General features: G+C 47.6%; 1 protein-coding gene across 1 annotated transcript in view; it reads right to left on the reverse strand.

Moving 5' to 3' along the window:
• The window catches only part of WTIP (WT1 interacting protein), an 86,004-nt gene that overhangs the window by 27,092 nt on the left and 38,624 nt on the right, over positions 1-20,288 (reverse strand). The window lies entirely within an intron of this gene.

Consider the following 20,288-nt stretch of genomic DNA (forward strand, 5'->3'; position numbering starts at 1 on the left):
TCTCCAGTGAAAGGTAAAAGCACATGGAATGGAAGGAAGAAAGGGAAAGAGGCCAGAATGGCTTTTTAAAGGACACACTGTGGGTGTTGAGCCCAGGCCTGGAACACGACTTTAGATGGTGGGCATGAAGTGGCTGCCCCCAGGCAGGGCCTGGCATGGTGCAGCAGTGCCATCGTGCTCACACACACCTGCCAGGGTGTTTGGTGAGGTGAGGGAGTGCTGGCCACCCCCCTCACCACACCCCACTGTGGCTGGAAGCAGCAGAGGTAGTTAGGGACAAATCCCAAAGCCCGTTCCTGGAAGGATCTGTGCAGGACAGGAACGCTCTGATAGGTTTACTTGTCATAGGTTTACTTGTTCTAAACAACCAAGCAGGGAATTTTTCTTTCCCTGCTGTAAAAGAAAGATGTTGAATGAGGGAGAGGGAAAGGGTTTGCCTTGGGTGATTGATCTGCACAAAGAACTAACTAGCAGGCCTGCATTCTGAGCTGATGGCCCTCCTGAGACTGTGGGGAGGGGTGGGGAGTTTTTTTTTCCTTCTCTCCTGGGAAACAGGAGGCATTTCACTCCTGCCTTAACTCAGGCAAGGTGTGTGTTAGAGGGCTCCGAGGTTCACTTTGTTCTCGGCCTGCTCATCTGGCTGTTTCTGGCCCTGGCTTGCCCCCGTTTTCCTGCACCCTGCTCTGCCCCCAGCCCGGACCTGCTCAGATTTCATGGGAGAGGTTTGACCCACCTGCAGAGGAACCTTTTGGGGAGGAGGCCGCCCTCTCCCTCCTCCGCTCCCGTGTTGGCAGTGATGTCTGACCATGGATGAAAGGGGGAATTCCTGGCCACAGCCGGCTGCAGACAGGGTGAGTTTCGTGGGAAGAGCTCCTTTTCCCCCTTCCTCCCCTTCTCGGTGGGGAGGAATGTCCATTTTGGCTTCTCCCACACACCAGGGTCGACCGCCAGAGCCCAACAGAGCCGAACCCTGCTGATCGTGGTTAGAACTGCGCCAAAGGATGGAAAGTATCGAACTTTTTCCTTTTTGAAGGGGACTTTTGGATACAGGATTATTGTTTGGTTGTTTTTTGTGTTCTTTTGTTGTTCTGCCAATACACATATATCCATTAATAAGGGGCTGTTATCTTTTCTTTCTCCACACTTCCTCAACTGGAGCCTCTTAATTTCGGATTTACAAGTGCTTACAAGGAGGAGCTTGGTCTTCCTCACAACTCATCCTCCTTAGCAAAACTCTTCAGTCTTATTAAACTGAGACATATGGGGAGGGTCAGCAGGAGGTGCAGGAGGATCTGTATCCCAGTGTGCAGAGCCTGGCAGTGCTGAGGCTGATCGGAATGGCCCAAATTCTGCTCCCGTTGTTTCCTTAGCAAAGCATCACCAGCAGGAGCCAGGGGGGTCAGAGGTTTCCTGGACTGTGATGAAGTGGGAAGCCTCTGACCCAGAACAAACAAGGCAAACCTGATGTTTTGGAGTGACTCTCAGACTTCTGATATCAGATGGGTTTGGCAGCTGATTGCCCTGTGACACAGACCCACCTGAGCCCAAGCCCAGCCAGGAGCCTCCACACCAGCCCTGTGAGCCCCATTCCCAACCCATCCTACAAACCTGAGACCTCTGCCCTACAGAGCACTCCCAGCACAACACCTTTCAAAACTGAGGGAAATACTGTTTTCCCCATTTTCCAGCTAAAAAACCCGAGATACTTATTAAGGAACAGACTTGCCTAAACTCATAAAGCAGGCAAGCAGCTTGCTCACATGATAATGACTATCATTAGCAATGATTAATAAGATTGACAGACCTTTTACCTTACAAGAATTTCATTCAGGGATAGTACAACAGTTATCTCAAAACCAAGAAACAGCAAGTTTATCACTCAAACAGCTGCTGTGGATGCCTATATTGGCTTTTTCATTCTGCATTTTAGAAATAAAGACCAAAGCCTACGTTCCCCTTGCTGTCCAGAAGAGTTTGCTAAATGCCAACACCGAACACAGTCAAACACCACACTCGAGTGAAAACTGCAATCCAGAGGGAAGTGCTGGCAGCTGCAGCCAGGGAGACAGGAATCCCAAGGAGAGGCAGTGCTGGGGCCCCAGCCCAGAGCAGCCATGCACCAGGATGGGTGCAACACCTCAGGTTGGGGTACCCGCCCCGAGCTCGAGGCACTGCACAAAGGAGTTCACCTCCCAAGGTCCTGGATAACTCAGGGGCCTGCACAGCACCAGCCTGTTCCACGTAGCTGTAACCCACTATTATCAGTTTGGCAGAGATTACAAGTTAAAACCCCCCTGATGTTCCTTCATCCAGCTGAGCAAAGCACCTGGCCAGCCAGAGGAGATAACATCATCCTGCCCGCTGGCACACAGGACCTGCTGCTTGGCTCTCCTCTGAATGACTGAGTCTAGCCAAGCCTGGTTACTATTTGCTTTCATAATATTGAAACAAAAAAAGTCAAGAGTTTCTGACAAAACCTGATGCAACTTGCCGGTGGCTCATTATAATGATAATGAGCAGCGGTAACGAGCAGCGGCGTGGGGTTTCACTGACACTGCCCTGGCTCCCTCCTCCTGCTCTGGGTGCCCTCCTCGGTGTGTCCTCCCTGTCAGACAGTTCCCAACAGCAGCAGGGAAGATGCTGTGCTTCACACCCGGCCAGAGGAGCAGCAGCTTGGCCAGGAATGCTTGGGGGTACTCTGAGACGGGCAGAGACACCGAGCCTTGCAGCGTCTGCACAGGGACCCAACCCCAACCCTTACAGGGAACTCCTTTTTTTCCCTGAGTGCTTCTCAGCCTTGTTTTACTGTACAAAATGAAGCTTATGCACTCACAGGGACAACTGCACTCACAGGGACAAATGCCTGTATTTCTTGGCTGACACCCACCCCCTTGAGGGGCAGTGAGCACCAGGATAAGGGGGTTCCACCACCTCACCTGGGAGGCACAGACCTCACAAGTGCTCCAGCAAACACTACAAAGATTCACATAGATAATCTAGTACGTAATAAAATACAAGCTAGAAATAACTCTGTCCCAAAGACCGATCACAATCGGTGTTTGTAACCAACATGACAAACATCCAAAAGAATGCAGGCTTTTGGAGCTTTAAAAATATATATAAAAGCAGAGTCACCTCTAGGTTTTTAACATTGGTTTTCACATTTAACCAGTTTATGAGTCTCTGGTGTTTAAATGTATCTACCAACTTCCTGCAAAATCCTACTTCCTGCAAAATTTTTATCTCCTACACGTTGCAAACTAAAAGGAAGGAACAGGAGAGCTGTTGCTTTATTGAAGGGCTCAACTCAAAGATTCGTCTTGCAAAAGAAAAAATGACACAGGCTGACACGGGCTGTCCACAACTATTCTCTCCAGCCTCTGCAACACCCCACTGTGTGGTGAAAACACACCAGCCAGGAAGACAAGATGGGGTAAAACCTTTTTCCAATGCTGTTTCAAAAGCTGCTCCAGGCCCCCATGGAACAAACTGTGAATCAGCCCAGGTTTTCCGTTCTTGAGGAGGGGCTCCCAAAGAGCACTGGAAGTGTCCTGCCCCCGCCTCCAGCTTAAAAGCATCTTCCAAGCCCTCCCTGCCCCTGCTGGCTGTGGGTATTTGCCTGTGGGGAGGTAAGTTTGTCAAGTCACAGAGTCTTCAGTGGCACATCTCCTGTCTCACACAGGATGATGCAACTGCATCAGGGGCTGACACCCCCGCCTTTGGAAGACAGGAGATAGCAATGTCTCGCTGTCACAGCATGGTCATTAGATCTAATTACTGTTTCCAGCATGCTTTGAAGTTGAAAAGTGCCAAAGCATTATTATAATATTTTAAGGACTTTGATGATAAAAACACGCAACTGTTTGGTAACAATCACGATTTACTAGTACTGTAGTTTCAGCAAGTTCCTGTGAGAAGCCTGCATTGTCTCAGTGCCTGACGCTACTCAAACACAAACAGCTCCCCTCTGACATAATGGGAATGCTGCAGCTCCAGCCCTGCCTCCCAGAGAATGCCCGGTGTGTCCCCAGGACTCCCAGCACGCTGAAAAAACCACACCATCTTCTGATATTCAAGATGTTATGTGCCTCTTCTCACAACTTAATGCAGGAACGTTTCAGTGTTAGAGGGGACAAAAGCGAGATGACTAATAATGCCCCTGTTATTGCTGATGTTACAGCTGTGTCGAACAAGAGGATTCTATTTCAATTACAAAATGTAATTAAACCCCCCCATACGGAGTGCAATGCAAGAGTTCAGCTGTAGGTATCACTGCTAAAGATAAGAAATTCATTAGAGCAGAGCTAATTAACAGTCTGAACAGCTCAAGCTATGGAATATTACTCAGTAGCTGCCATTGCTGTTGGCTGGGGACACGCCTGGGTAGCACAGAGCTGGGCTCTGGGACTGCTCCTTCCCCAAGGGCAGGACAAGGCAGGGTGGCTGTACCTGCTCTGTGCCAGGGGCTTGTCTGAGCCCCCAGCACGGCCATGCCCTGCTCCTGCTGGGAAAGGGGCACCCGGGAGCTCCTGGCTTGTCTCACAGCAGCAACACACATACACAGCATCCTCCTCTATCAGCTCTTTCTGGAGGAAAAAACTGTACCACATTGCTTCCCTCCTCGAGATTTCTCACTCCTCTTATTTTATGAACTGTCAGTTCAAAGGCTAAACAGGACATTTCAGTGAGAATCTCTCTGGTCCACGACCCGCACAGCTTTCTGAGCGCGGCAGCCCGGGCTCTTCATGCCTGGCTGACCAAAGAACTGGGCCTATCTGTTTTAGTTAGCAATATTAAACATGGACCTAATTGCTTGTTAACTGCTCCAGACACCATCTCTGTAGTGGCTGATGTGACACCAGCACCATCACTGGTCTCATTTGCCACCTTAAGTGACAGTCTCCCAAAGTGTTCAGGCTGCAGCGACATGGCAACGCACACACGGGATTCATGTGCAACAACACTTGCTCAGATATTTCCCAAAGTGCTCAGATATTTCCTAGCTAACGTAGCAGTGAAGGGAAATTCCCATGGATTGGCCCAAAGCCCTATACAAGTGAAACCAGACACGAGGTGGCCTGGGCTGAGCAAATGCTTCTGCTGTGGCCACGGTCTCCATCACTGCTCAATGGAAACGCAAACTTTACCGAGCCAGACCCGGGAGTTTTGCTTTGCAAAGCCCCCTGGGGCCCTTGCTGTGGGGCTGTTCCGATTCTGAGTTGGTCTGTGGTGCCATCCATGGGCTGCCCACGCTCCCAAATGCTGTGAGATGATGCCCAGCGCTGAGCCCGCACAGGGCAGGCGGTGCAGGGTGACCTCCCAAATGCCCTGCCCAAGACACCACGGTGGCACCACTCTCCACAGCCTCACAGCAGCCTCTGGCACTGGCTGCAGCTTTTCTGCCATGCAAGGGGTGACTATCCCTCTGAAGAGCACCTGTGTGACACTGTCTAATGACTGAGAAACTGGGACACACACAGCCCAAAAGCTGAAGGGCAAATGAAGTCTCCAGAACCCAAACCTGCTCTCCACAACCCCCCCAGGTTCGACAGCTGCTATTTCTGAACAATGGAAGCTAAACTTTAAGTCACCAGAAGGTTCCAGGATCCAAAACTTCTAGAGAAATACCAAGTTTTACAAACACAAAATAAATAATCGAAAACATTAAGCAATAACAACCCACCTCTGCTACCTCCTCTGCCCAGTCACCTCTAGCTAAACCAGATGTAGAATTTCACCCAGGAGAGCTGTTCCCTTTCAGCAGAGTAGGTTTGCCTGCCCAGGAATTAAAGATGTGCCAAAGGAAAACAAAAGCTCCCAACACTTCTTCTTTATTTGTTACCATTCCTCCTTTACTCGTATGTGAGTTTGGGCCCACAGTTCCCATCCCTCCCTCTGCCCATAGGTTTTCTTTACACAGGGTTTCTGTCACTCCACCCACTTGAGAACGGGGTGAACCCAGGGCTGCTTTAGCCCCTCTGTAACTGTTAATTAAATTTTTCTTCTCAGTCTCCTGAGGACTCACACAAAGCCACCGAGCACAACCTCTTGGTGAGGGGGTCCCGCAGTGGAGCCGCGGCCGGGGCAGAGCAGGGTCTCTGGTGGGAAGGGGCTGTGAGGAGGGGACTGAGCCCAGCCCAGCCCCTGGGCTTGGAGAAACTTCCATCCCCCACCGCCACGGCCCCCTCCCCTCCCCAATGCTCAGGCTTTGTGAAAAAAGGGGTGAATTTCTAGGGCTTTCAGGGTTTTTAAGATGGGGAGGGGGGGAGAAAAACCCAGTGCCAAATTCCTTTGAATAGAAGATACTGCATGTTGGCAGAAGCCACTTTTCACAGACTCCAACCGTTTGAAATCTGAAACACTAAAAAGTGGCTACTGTGGATGTGCTGTATTCTTCTTTTCAAAGCAATCTGGCACACAGTTTTGCTCCCCTGTTTCAGGACCCAATCCTGCATTCCTTTCACGCTCAGACTCCCATTGACTTTAAGGAATGCAGGATTGGATCCTAAATGTGTGCTTTACTCACACAATAGCTCCTCATGGTTACGATCTATTGAGAAAGGCACACTTTAAAAACCATTTGGAATTGCAGGCTCATCCACCAGGCCAGAATGCCTGTAAAGATCCCCCATTATTCCAGGAAAAATGCTCGGTGTCTGAATTGCACACACACACACTCACACGTTTTCCTGGTTTCAAGCTGCAGGCACAGCTTAGCTTGAGATGCATCAAAATATTTTGAGCACTTGGCCTGATAGCTCCTAAAGAAACCACGTGCAATTTTAGGTTTTGAAAAAAAGCAAAACTCCGGGGAAAGGGAAAAAAAAAAAGCCACCAAAGCAAACATATAAGCAGCTGAATCTTAAGGTCGGTTTTTCAGAGAACTTTTGTAAAAGCCTCTAAAAGACCTGCACCAGCTAAGACAAAACAGAGCCCTGCACTGCTATTTTTGAGGATGCTGTATATTGAGTTACGAGGCTATTACGATGCAAATCTCAAATGTACAAGCTTTTTACTTGGCCATAAACACCAAACAGTATACATTGTCTTTTCAGAAGAAAAGGTTTGCTGCTAAAATAGCAGAAGCCCTACGTAAATAACCAACATTCTTTCTGCCTGAGGTCACTGACTTGGCCTATTCAATTCCGGGCTAGTCTGGGATTTGACAATCTAAGCAGGGGAGAGGCCCTTTCCTTTTTTTCAAAAGAATGCTGGGATTTTATTTGAAATTTAAACTCTTGCAAACAAAAGGTGGCATCGTATGCTGGAGGCCTATGAAGGTGGAGTACAGGATGTGTATTGTTTTCTCCCTTTACATAGGTTCTTTCAGGAAAGAGTATTCAGAGTCTGTGAACAAATGCTAATCAATTATTATCATCAGGTAGACAGACACAAGAAGATATGAACAAACACTTTTTAGAGATTAGGAGATTCACTTTCAAAAAATACTGATGCGGGGAAAGCATAAAAATGGTTTAAAATGATAATTTAAATTATCATGTAAAATAAATTGTTTTCAAATTAATAATTGGAAATTACTCTATAGTTTAAGTTCCTGTACTAATTCATATTTGTACACCAAAACAGAGCTTTTCAGTGCAAATTAACCGTGGCCACAAAGTCAGCATTCACTCTCACTCTCCATCTCAAGACTGTCCTGGGCAGGCAGATGGTAGTTAACTCTTTTTTCCTCCCCATTACCGTTGCCCAGCTCTTATTTGGACTCTCACAAAAGCACACTCTTGTGTAATACAATTATCATTTCCATTCCTGGGCTGTTATCCAGGCTCTGCACTGCTCTGTGCCACCTCTCCAGCACGGCAGCCTCGTGCCAGCTCCTGCCCCACGCACCTCCCTGGGCTGAGCCAGGAGCTGGGGAAACCCTGAGAGCATCCTGAGCTCACTACAACCCACAGGAGCTGCAGACCTGCCCCAAGGTACCATCTTGGCCAGAAAAACGTCGGTCTTTGCTGTGCACTCGCTAACCTGTGGTAAAATCCAGATGAAAATGTGAGTGTTTATCATTCTGACATGTTTGTAGCCCAAGGTAAACTCTAGACTCCCCTCTGCAGTTCACCTTAACCTGCCACGATGTCAAAATGAAAAACTTCAGTATCTTCCTGAGGGTTTTGCCTCGTGTCAGTGAGGCACTGAAGGGAACAAACCCCTTCCTACCCAGCCTTTGCTGCCAGCCCCTGCCCTGGGGCAGGTGATGTGTCTCCTCTGAGCACCCCCAGCACTCCCCCCACCACAGCCCAGACTGGGTGGGGAGGTCGTGGAGGGCACATTTGTGCCCCAGCCCCTCTGCAGGACTGAGGCTGTCAACCTCCAGCAGGAATATGAGGATGGATGGCTGATATCTTCTGTTACACCTTGCTGGAAAACCCCACCTTTCTTGGCAGGGTATCCATAATCTCTGTACCATGTTTACTCCACTGTGGAATTCTCTTCCTTTCTCTCTCCTCCTCCTCTTCAGTCAGGTTATTTAACCAAGAGGTTGCTTAAAGCTGCAGAGACGAGACGATCTCTGACCTCTGGTACTTTGGCAAAGCCTTCCTGTGCAGACTGTATTATAAACTTAGCGGATACTTTCAAGCTTCCATATAATTTGCAAAAGTTAAAATTGGCAGATGTTTCCTTTCTGTCCCACTTACATATTTATTCTATCCCATACCACCCATCAATTTCAGGGTTAACACATAAATTATTTCCACAGAGCTCTAAGAGAAGAACTTATGTTAAAAATGAACTTGCAAAAACGTACGCCAAGTATATATTTAAAAACAGAAATACAACTGCTTGCATCAATCTAATAGCTATTTTGGGCCAATATATTAACATATATCTTAAAATATATTACTTAATAAGCCAGCATGTAGCCACACTAACAAGAAAATGTAAAATAAAGCTCCAAATGTACCTCAATTTAATTTTTTTCACCACAGGGTTGGGTTTAAAAATGAAAAAGAAAATAAAAAGTGGAGAACAAGGGCAGAGCAACACAGACCACTGGGTAAAAACCATGAGAGGCCTTCCCACCACTTGGCAAGCTGGGAGGGCAGAGGTACAGCTCTTCTCCCAAGGTAGCTTCCACTGTGGGAAGCTTTCAGCATTCCATGACAGACCCTGCTCGTTATCAGCAAAGAATTCCACTTTTCCAGCTGCTGCCTGTAAGCCAGGATTTAAAAGAGCACTTGTCTTATCATACTCTCCCAGCATCCCAGTGCCAGCCTATGGCAGAGTAAATCCACCACCAAACTGCAGCCTATTCCAGCCCAAGCCCTCCTGACCTCCAGGCAGGACACAACCTCCCTGAGCAGCCTTGCTGGCCTCTACCCATTGTGGGTGTTCTCACTCAAGCTCCAGTAAGAACCAATGTCAGCAACAGGGATCCATCCAGTGTGGTGTCCTGTCTCCAGCTCCAGCCAGGAGTGCAAGTTCACTGGGAAAGAGAATTACAAACAGGGCTCACACAGGCCCAAGTGTTCCCAAGAATAACCTCTCAGCTTCCAGCAGCCAGCACTTAAGGCCTTCCTGCACCACAGGTTGCATCATAACTATTATGTTTAATAGCCTCCCTGGACCAATCCTTCTTTAATTTGTCTAATTCCTCCATGAGATCATTTATACTCTTGGCCTCCACGCTGTCCCTCCGGCAGTGAGTCCCACGACTTCCCTGTGCATTGTAGGAAACATTCCCTTTTGTTTGTTTTAAACCTCTGCTGATCTCAAGCTTCTGTTGCATCCTGAAGAGCACAGAACACGGCAGCCCCCGCAGTCACCCCCCAGCCCAAAGAGCTCTGTAAGCCAGAGCCTGACACTCCAGCCTCCAGCTGCACCTGGCCATGAAGGGGATGCAGATCTCTGGCACAACTGCTGTTTTTATCCAGCAGCATTCTGAGACTCTGCTCAGGTCTTCTTTGCACAGCACAGGAGTGGGCACACACAGGTGGAGTGGAGAGTCCCTGACTCAAAGTCCACCCTCTGTGCCTGAGGTCCCTGCAGGAGACAGGACCACTCTCCTGAGTTCTGTACTGCCCCAAGTCAATAGAAGCCTTTGTGAGGGGTGAACTACTCTAACATGCAACAGGAGGGAATTTCTATGGGAATACATCCAGAAGAAAAAGACACTGTATTCCAGTAAGACCAAAGGAAGGAGAGAAAAAAAGAAATAAAAATGGTATTTGGTCCCTCGTGCCACCTGGACATCAGAGTAGGGCAAGAACCCACCTGACAAACAAGTAGCAAAAGTTGGGCAAGCTTGTTGAACTGGGGGTACGACAGACCCCTCAGCTGCTACCAGGTTCTTCCCTGCAGGTCACTGTTCTCTTCTTCATTCAAGTTCAGCCTCAACTAAAAGCCCCAGCTCAGCCAGGCTCTGCAGCAGATGAACAGGAATGGGACCAAGAGCAGGAGCAGCAGCCAGGCTGCTGGGTGTCATGTCTGCATGCACTGAGCTGCAGCATCACCTCTCCCAACACACACAACAGCATGCTGAACAAAAGGAGTGGACACAGCCCAGTCCTGTGGCAACATGCAAGAGCCTCAAGGGAGATGAGCAATTTCCCTAAACCATCTTCTGCGCCTCAGAAAAACAAGAATGGATTTGCACAGTTCACTGTCTTCCTCCCAGTAACACCACATGAGTCAGCACCCCAATGAGAGCAGCATCAAAGGGCACTGCTGCTGAACCTAAACATGCCAGCAAGGCTTGGTTTGAGTCACATCCACAAAGGGTTCAGCAGCCAACACCAGTGGCACCCGTGTGTTGGTGAAATGAAGCTCACAGTGCTCAGTTCTCCTTCCCTCGAGACAAATCTTTGAACAGATTGCTGAGATCCACAGTGCCTAGATGTCACAGTCTGATGAGACTGGAATGTTTACTAAAGAGGATGAGTTATGAGGTAGACCAAAGTTCTCTCTCTCAGCAATTGTAAATTCAAAATTAAGGGGCTTTAATCGAGGAAGTGGGAAAAAAACAGAAGAAATAACAACCCTTTATTAAAAGATATATGTATGTTGGCAAAAACAGTAACAGAACACAAAAAAACTAGACAGTAGTCCTAGAAAAACCCAACAACCCAAAAGTCTGGATGAACACGTCCCTGTCCCTCAGTGCAGCCCTCACCGTGGCGGGCAGGGGCACTGTCGGGCTCGGCGGTCACCGCACAGGGAAGGGGTCTGAGGGGTCTCAGATCGCGGGAGGAGCCAAAGGAGAGCGGAGACCCTTCCCCAGGGGGAGAAAGGCAGAAGGGAAAGCAGCTCACCCCTACGGGACTCACTGTTCCCAGATGTCCCAAGGCTCTCCCCTCCTCTCCCAGCGAGCACAGACCTCTCCGATGAAGGACCTAGCAGGTCTCGGCGGGAGTCACGAGGCAGTGGTGGCACAGGGCCAGTGGTCAGGCCTCACCAGGACCAAAGAACCAGAGAAACTGGCTCCCAGGCTTCTCCTCCAGAAATGCCCAAATACAGTCCCTGTCTCCGTCCCGGCGAGAGAACTCCGCGGTCTGACCTGTCCTCAGTCCCGGTGGTCAGCTCCCCAAATCCCCAAAACCTTCCCCCTCACTCCAGTATTGATGGGCCATTAGCATGGAATGCAGCCTGGCCAGCCATTCCTTTGCAAGGCTAACTGATTCCCTTCCTCCCTTCCCTGTTCGAACTCTGTTTCTCTTACAGGGAAAGAAAAATTTCTCTCTCAGATTTATAACCTATAACACTAGAGATGGCATCTTGAGCAACAACTGTAACTCTTTTCTTCATGGGACAATGGAAGAATGTGTCAGGGAGTGGTCCTTGGGTCCAGAAGTGCCAAGGCAGCTTAGAAAGGTTAGTACAGACTGAACAAATAATACTCACAGAATGGCAAAGTATTAAAGCATCTGCCAGTTTTGAAGCACATTCTTTGGGTTTAGATTATTTAGCAGTAAATATGAAAGTCCTGCACAGAGAACAACTCTTCTCTTGCTCGCACTAGTGAACAATTATACTGATGTTAATAATTACTTCAGATTTATCCTGTGTGACTTGGAACAAAACCTTGCTAGGACTTTAGATACGTGTTTTAGACAATATTCCAGTGTGCTTTGCTGTAAACAAGACTGAAAATTTTCAGTTGTTGTACTGAATTACTGAAATGAACTGGGATTTGCTCAACCAATTTGAAATGTAATCAGAGATCAGCCTCCCTGGGCTGTCCTTGATATTTTGTGGTGGACTAACCACAGCTTCCTGCAACAGGTCACATTAGTACTAAACCCACAAGCAGCTTTCAAGCCAGAGAGCTGGATAGGTACAGCTCCTGACAGTACACTCACTTCTTTTGGCACTCAGGTACAATAAGGATATTGTTCCTTTAATGCTTAGCTTTCCTTTTAAGAAGTATGTGAGATTTCAGCCAATGCTCCGCAACGATTAGTTCAGGATGAATGTACTTAACTCAGAATTTAGCTGGAAAGGGCCCAAGTAGATGCAATCAATTTTCTACTAAATCCACTTCCTTCCTCTCTTCTCTACCCGGCATGAGACATCAGCTCACCACTCCAGCCAGTGGTGACTGAGACAGTGCAAACCTCTGCCTTCAGCCATGCTCTTATCAAACCTGGTTATGTCTTTCCATTTCCCCTGGTTTTTGGGTTTGGCACATCCTGTTCACTAGCCCAGCGTTTGGGCTTGGGGGGAAAAGGCTCTAGAAGCAAATATGAAAAAGCAGCTATCTAGTAAACCACAAACCCCAAATGTACTGACTGCTGTGACCCCCAAAGTTAATCACTCAGAACTGCACAGGATCAGCTGCAGAGCTCCACTGATAAAGGACAATTTTCCCCTCTGCACGACTCTCAGAGGAGCCTCCCCCAGCTTTCAATGTGCTGGCACTGTGTGTGGATGTGCCAGCTCAGTGTCTGACACCTCTGTGTGTTGACACCGAATTATCTCCACCAGCATCAGCTGAACACCACAAGACTTGTGGGAGAGCAGCACCAGCCCCTCTCCCTGAACCAGCCTCATGGCCTGGAATAGCACAGTCATAACAACAGGGATGATTTGCTACTTGAATTTAACCAGGGCAACAAAAAAATAACATCTGTTCAAAAACAAGGCTTAGAAAACATGATCTCTGGCTCTCACCTACATGCTTTCTTAAGAATTTAAGTAGATGATTTCCAACCTCATTTTCCCAAGTGTATACATTCTCCTTTGTTAAATAACTCGTGCAATCAGCAGAACAAGTCCTGGTGGCTCTGCATTCTTTAGGCTTTCTTCCTCTAGAATGGTGATGTCCAAACGTTTTTGATGGTGCTCCCCACCAATAAATAATGTTTGCACATGCACCCTCAGGATGTGTGTATTTATAAATTATATACATCTACTAGGGAAGTATTTTCTTCCTGCACCCTAAAGGACCATCTTGAACACTCTGTGGGGTGTGTGGACCCCACTTTGGAGACTGCTGCTCTAGAGACCACTGGACTGTTAATACTGATTCAGCAAATTGTTTCCATGGGTCTGAATTTACACTGCCATGGTTCCTACAGTTGGTAATCCACTGACTCACTCAGTGCAGTTATTTGCTCTATTTCCAGGAAAAGTTTTGCAGGGAACACAACTGGAAGAGTGGCAGTGCAGAGCACCCAGGCAGCCAGGGGAGTGATGTGTACTGAGCTTGTCACTGTATCTCATTTAATGTCAAGACACAGCACATTTGTGTTTTACAACACATTGACAGACAACCACTGAGACATAACAGTCAGGGATCAAGAATGATTCCTAAATGCATTCCTGCTTTTAAATATGCACTTAATTCAGATGCCTTTCACTCTGTACAGGCACAGTTAAAAGAGCTGCAGGTATGAGTGGCTGTGTGCTGGCACAGAGTCCCTGCACAGCCCTGCTGAACCCACCAGCCACTGCTGCTGCTTCTTACAAACATACTTTAAAAGGGTCTCTCCTCCAATTCTTTGCCTTTTTCTTGCCTAGCTCACCATTCACTTTTGTTGCTACTACTCCAAACACAGTGCAAGTTCACAGGAGTTTGGCAAACAAAGAGTTAAGGCTGGAAGGTTTTAGGCAAGAAACTCAGCTTGGGGGCTGGGGGAGAGGAGGAGAAAGCAGGAAGCCTAAGGGGCATCCAGAGCAGGGAGCACTGCTGGAAGGCCCTTCCCCAGCCCCGGAGGCTGCTGCCTGACCCAGGCCGGGCTGCAGGAGCTGGACAGCGGGAGCAGGCAGGGGATGATGCACTGCCAGGGACTGACCAGCTGGGTCACAGGGGAGGAGCAGGACTAGCAGATATGGAGGTGAGGATAAGGCTGTGTGGGGCTGTGAACAGGAAGGAATACAGGGGTTTGTGCATCTCCAGAGGGAGTCTGTAAAGACAAAAAGCAGCAGGACAGTGCACAGAGCAGCGAGGGACCCCCTGGCTGAACACCCAGCACTGCTGTGCCACCTGCACTCCATGGGATGAGGGGGCAGAGGGAAGGGAGGGTCTCAGTGGGACTTAAACCTGGTTCTCCAAGCCTGCCCCAAACACCACAAGGCAGCAACTGCTCATGGGGGACTTTGGGGGTGACTTTGCAAGGCCCCAGCGAGCTCACAAACAACCGCGTTTACTGAGGGGTTTAAACCCCATCACAGAGGCCACGACTGTCACCAGCTGCCCCTGCCCCCTCCTGCCCCAGGTTCTCCTCTCAGACAGCACGAGGTGACCAGAGCACTTGCCAAACAACTGGGCAGGAGATGCTTTGAGGATATAAACAACACTTCCTGCCTCCAGCAGGCTCCCAGGCTACCACACCTCTCTAGTCACGTCACACACAGACAAAAACTTAAACACACTAAACCAAACCTTCACCCGTCACACAGCTGTGTGGGACACGGCTCCAAGACCCAAATGCCCTTTGCCATTCCAGCTTGCAGGGCAGTCGTTTATCACTCAGAACAGCAATGTTGGGGGTGAAATGCTGAACCCCTGAGCACCCACTACCCCAAACGATGGTAGGGGGTTATTCTGGCCCAGGACCACCGGACACGAACCTGTTCACAAGCACTAAATGTCCATGAGAAGAGGAACAAGAGGACCAAGTGTCCAACAAATGCTCAACACCATTCCCAGAGGAACCCCTCCTCACATGCCTTGAGCCTGCTGGGATGTTTGGGAGAGGCAAGGAACACAGAACTATACCTATGTTATCACACTCCTGCCTCCTCCACCACTTGAAGAAGGGAATTCTCATTAATTTGGATGTTGAACCAGGGGAGCTGGTGAGCAAGGCAAGGAGACAGGCCATGTGTACCAGCCTTAGCCTGCTGTCCCCCCACCAGCCCAACACCATTTCCAGTCACATCCCAACACCACAGTGTGTCCATCACAGGATCTCTGCTGGCTGCCCACTTGTGCCCCATCCCATACCTGGGAACTGCCCCACGGAGCCAACAACCCCAGAAATGGAGAAGCAGTGACACAGCTGGGCTGGGCCCCGGCCACCACAGAGGCACAGCAGGGGGCTGCTGCTTCAGGTTTGTCTTTAGAAAGCATTTACTGTACCTAACTCAAGACTGTGGGATCCAGTTTACAAGCCTGAAGATTTTTGTGTCGGTTCAATGCAGGGCATCCACGTACAGGTTTCACGCTGGTAAAATACTAAGAATTTCACAGTAAAACCATAAAATAATTCCCTAAATTTTCTGGCATGGTGTTCATAATCAAAGCAGTATTGCAAAACTACCTGCTTTTTATATAGCCACAGGGAAGTGGCTCACCTGGGGCAAACCACAGCAGTGATGTCAGTGTGAAGGTCCTGCTGCCCAGCTAAGAGCTCACACTGCTCTCCACAAAGTCAGGAGTACTTCAGCACTAACTGAAACTGGATTTGGCCAAGAGAGATGATAAATCTAAAAAGTCCCAGCAGAAGCTCTGGTCAAAGGCAGGATTTTCAGGAAATGAGATATTTATTGGAAGAGGGGGAAAAAAAAAAAGCTTTCTGGTCAAGATCAAATTTACTGAGTTTCTTCCTGTGCTGTGTTTTAAGGAACAGAGAAGAGTGGGTGGGAACAAGAGCTCTTCGTTACCTGAGTTAAAACCAAACTAAAATTTCCTGAGAAGTCCAAGGGTAGGAGAAAACATCCACTGCTGGTAAATAACTCTGACCTGTAGAAGTCAATTTACCAGGACCAAGCTGGTCATTCTATACCAGTAAGTTATAAGCAGGCAAAGCATTCAGGTCATGTAAATACCAGGGGTCACCAAAGCACTTTCCTTGGTGCCCAAGGCCAGCCCACTGCAGCTGCAGTCGGCCAATCCTCCCGAGCCCCCTCATTTCAAGCAGGAAAAATGCCTGGTTGTTTATGTAGGATTCCTGCCAAGCCTGGTTCTCTGATAAGCTTCTCTGGTGCATTTGTGTCTCACATCCGACTCAGAGTCCTCAGAATACTGGAGACAGCATTCCTTGGATACTGAAAATAAATTAAAAACACAACACTGGGCTTGGACAGCGGAATGGGAACGTTATTGACGTGGCCCAGGCACTCAGGGCTCTGGGGAGCAGTGCTGGGAAAGCAGTCTTTTTAAAATGTTACATTAGTCCATGTATTTAATGACATATAATCCTAAAAATGGTCCCCCATAAACTGTAAATACGCATTATTTGAGTAAGTAATTAGTTTCAGTAGCATGCTGCAGCAGCTGTATGGCTGGGCTGCCAGACACTGCAAGTGTTTCCTCCAGCAAATGCCTCTATTTGTGATATTACAATAATTACTTACTGATTTATTGAACTTCTCACTTCCCCAGTTCTTTGACCTCAGGATCTCCACATAATTTCAAAGTATTAATGAAAGCAGCATGGTGTCACCCATGTGAGGGAGGTGACAAGAATTATGTCCACATGGAGCAGACAGGCTGAGTGATCTGCCCAAGGGGACAAGGAACCCTGTGGCAAGTGGATTAAAACCCCATCCTCTGACTCACAGGGCTGATCTACCCCTTGGTGGCCACCAACCCATCAGTCCTCTAAGAATTTGTTCTCTTTGCCAATTTGGTCCTTTGCCAATACCCTCTGCCAGGAGGAAGCCTGAGAGACAGAATGCTGAAGTTTGCTGCCACTGTGTATCTTATAAGTGTGAGGACAAACTTTAGCAAAAAAAAAAATGAATCTTTTATTTTGTTTTGTACGTGGCAGGATTGTTATGGGAAACAGCTTTTCTAGACCCACAAGAGGTAAAAGCATCCCTAAGGTGAAGAGTAGCAGTGAAAACCTTGATCTGTAAAATGAATTTGTAAGGTAAATCCCAGGTTGCTTTCTGATGTGAAACTTCAGTGAGTTTTCAGGCCACACAGACATGTTTCCCTCAAAATAAGCAGTAAACAAGAATTACTGTTAAGGCTGAGTTTGTAACCCAGCCTGGACGTGCACCAGGTGCAAAGAAAGTCCTGTCAGAGAGCACAGGAGGATGAAGATAACAGAAGCAACAAAAACAGATTTCCTCTTCACACCTTGTCCTTTGCCAAGAGCTCCTGACCTTGTTAGGCAGGACTTGCAGAGCTGGACTGAGAGGTGCTGTGTGGCCTGGCAGGAGAGGAGAGGTCCTGTCACTGCACTGGCACCAGGGAAGGGACACAACGAGACCAAGACTGGAGACAGAAAACAGGTAACAGGAATAAGAACAGAAAACCATCTGGAAGTATGGAAAAGAGCTTTGCTGGTGAGAAAGGACAGACTGAAGTTGCCATGGCTGCAAAGTGGTATAATCTCACCTCCTTGATATGGGGATGATGAACTGCCAACAGTTTGGAGTCCTTAGACCCTGGGAACTCAGGGATCCATGAAAAGCCTAAGATATGCAAAACAAATCAAAATGGGAAAGTACCAGGGTAAAATAAGATTTCAAACAGTGCCAAAGGCAAGAAGACAAGCTCCCTATTTTCTGGAGAAAAAGGTACTGACATGCAGATAAAATCTTGACTAAAGAAATCCATTGTGCTTGTTGGAGATTAAAAACAAAAGATGCCCACACAGAAATAACAGTAAGTCTGAATTCTTAAGTATCAGAGCAGGCACAGGCCAGAGCAAATGCAGGCAGAAAGAAGGGAAAAGAGAACCCCTGGGAGATGGAAATCTTCACAGAGGATGCATCAAAAACTGAAGTTCAATCCTTCCAACACACCAGGGAAACCATCAGGTAGTGGTGGCCCACGGAGCACACCCTGGGTCTGTCCAGGGTGAGGTCACCCAAAGGCAGGACAAGGGAAAGGTGGAGATTCCCCCAAATGACAGCAGAGTATCCAGGTGATCCGTGGCCATAGGGCAGGCTAAACACATGGGAGCCTGAACATGTTTGTGTACAGGGACAGGTTTGTGGTTGTCACAAAATTTACTGAGACAGGTCCCGGGAAAGAAATGATCAGTTGGTTGTGGGTGAAAAAACAGATTTACTGAGTGCTGAAGGACAACACTGATTATCTGGCAAGTGTGGAGATAGAATAGATTTATTCTTGAAGAAGTGATGATGATCTATACTAAAAAGAAATTATTTCGGAGTTTGCAGGTTTAGTTTTCAGATGAGTAAAGATCAAGGACATCACTAAAGCATAGATTAGGCACTTTGCAAAATACACAGGGACAACATAGAGCAGAAACTTAGGTCATTAAAATTACAGGAAGCCAACCCTGTGCTTCTCCTTTCACTCACTCTCTTCTTCACTTTTCCCTTCCACCTGTTTTCCCGCTTTGTTTTTAGGTAACACTTAAAAATTACAGAACCTGGAAATGGGAAACAGAAACATCTGTTGGTAATGCCAGTGACTTGCCTGTGCTCTGTTCTGGATTATCTGGATTTCTTCCCCTTTGAGAGATGAACTCAACAGAAGCCCAGGGGAGTTTATTCTTCTGGAGAAAATGAGGTGTGTTCCAAAAAAACATTTTAAATGGGCAGAGAGGAAGGTAAGAAAAGAAGAAAAAAAAAGAGTTAAAGGAAAGACTGAACACCCAAGAGATGTGGGTTCCAGATAAGACAATTGAGACCTGCAGATAATAAACACTGACAAGGAAATTTTAGCAAATCTTGTTACATGAGGAAAGAGGTGACATTTCAAACCCACAAAACTGTGCAAGTTCTCTCTCTCTGTTTTTATTTACAGAAATAAAAAACAGAGGCAGAAACCTTGTTAATTAGAGCATGGTTTTTGTACTTTATGTGTTTTCCAAGCCCTGAAAGGATCAGGTGCCGTCAGTGATTGGTTTCACATTATGAATACAGAAATATTGTGGAAGGAAAACATCCATGGTCAGTCCATCAACACAGAGAAAAGTTTCCGTCATTAGTTGCCAGGCAACCCCCACCAATTAAAATAACCATCAAATGCCACACATTTCATGCTGGAATCATTAATAGCAGAATGCAATTACAACCTTTCAAGGAAACAAGGAGACAGAGACAAACCACCAGACAACTACTGATCACATGCCCTCTGATCATCAGGAACAGGGAGTGGAAATGTTTCACAGCTCCCTTTGGTCAGCTCCCCATCACTATCACCCTTCCCTGGGCATCAGCCTCCAGCTACCACAGCCACAGCAGCCCTCAGAGACGTGGAGAGTGACACTCTATGCTATACACACCCCCCACAACCAAGACAGCTTTAAACACATGCATCTTCAAGTATCTGAGATGTCCCCGTGGAAGTAAGGCCAATCTGATGAGCCACCCCCAAAAAACCAGGTTCTCTCCTAGAGCTGAACTAACTTAATTTAAAGTAGTCACAGAATTGAAAACATCTCCTGACATAACACCTCCTCCAGCAGTAGAGTCTGTAGAAGGGCCACAGCACTGGTCTATCTAAAGCCCAGCACACAGAGCAGTGCCCTGCTGGGCCAGAGCTACCTGGGATAACAGCAATGCAGAGAAACTACAAAGGGCCTCCCAAAATATAAACCCCAATTAAATAAATTCTAAATAAAGGAGATGGTCAGAGCATGGTGCTAACAACACCAAGGTTGTGGGTGTGATCCCTGCATGGGCCATTCTCTCAAGAGCTGGACCCAATGATTGTGGGTCCCTTCCAGCTCAAACTGTGATCCCATCTCAGACACTTCTGATGACCCTTTTCCCATCCCATTGTTTTTGTTCTTCTAAAGCCTGGGGTATTATCAGACTAACCAGGGATCAAGATAAAGAAAACACTCTTCTACCAATCAGTACCCAAAGGTACTGGGGCTCTTACATGGGCTGGTGTCCAAGTTTGACTTTTAATCACCGGAAGATTACATTCCTTTGCTGAGACTCATTCATGGTTCAGT

The sequence above is a fragment of the Manacus candei genome, unplaced genomic scaffold (assembly GCF_025592945.1).
Source record: "Manacus candei isolate 608988 ecotype Guabito, Panama unplaced genomic scaffold, ASM2559294v1 h1tg000065l, whole genome shotgun sequence".
In the NCBI taxonomy this organism is placed as follows: domain Eukaryota; kingdom Metazoa; phylum Chordata; class Aves; order Passeriformes; family Pipridae; genus Manacus; species Manacus candei.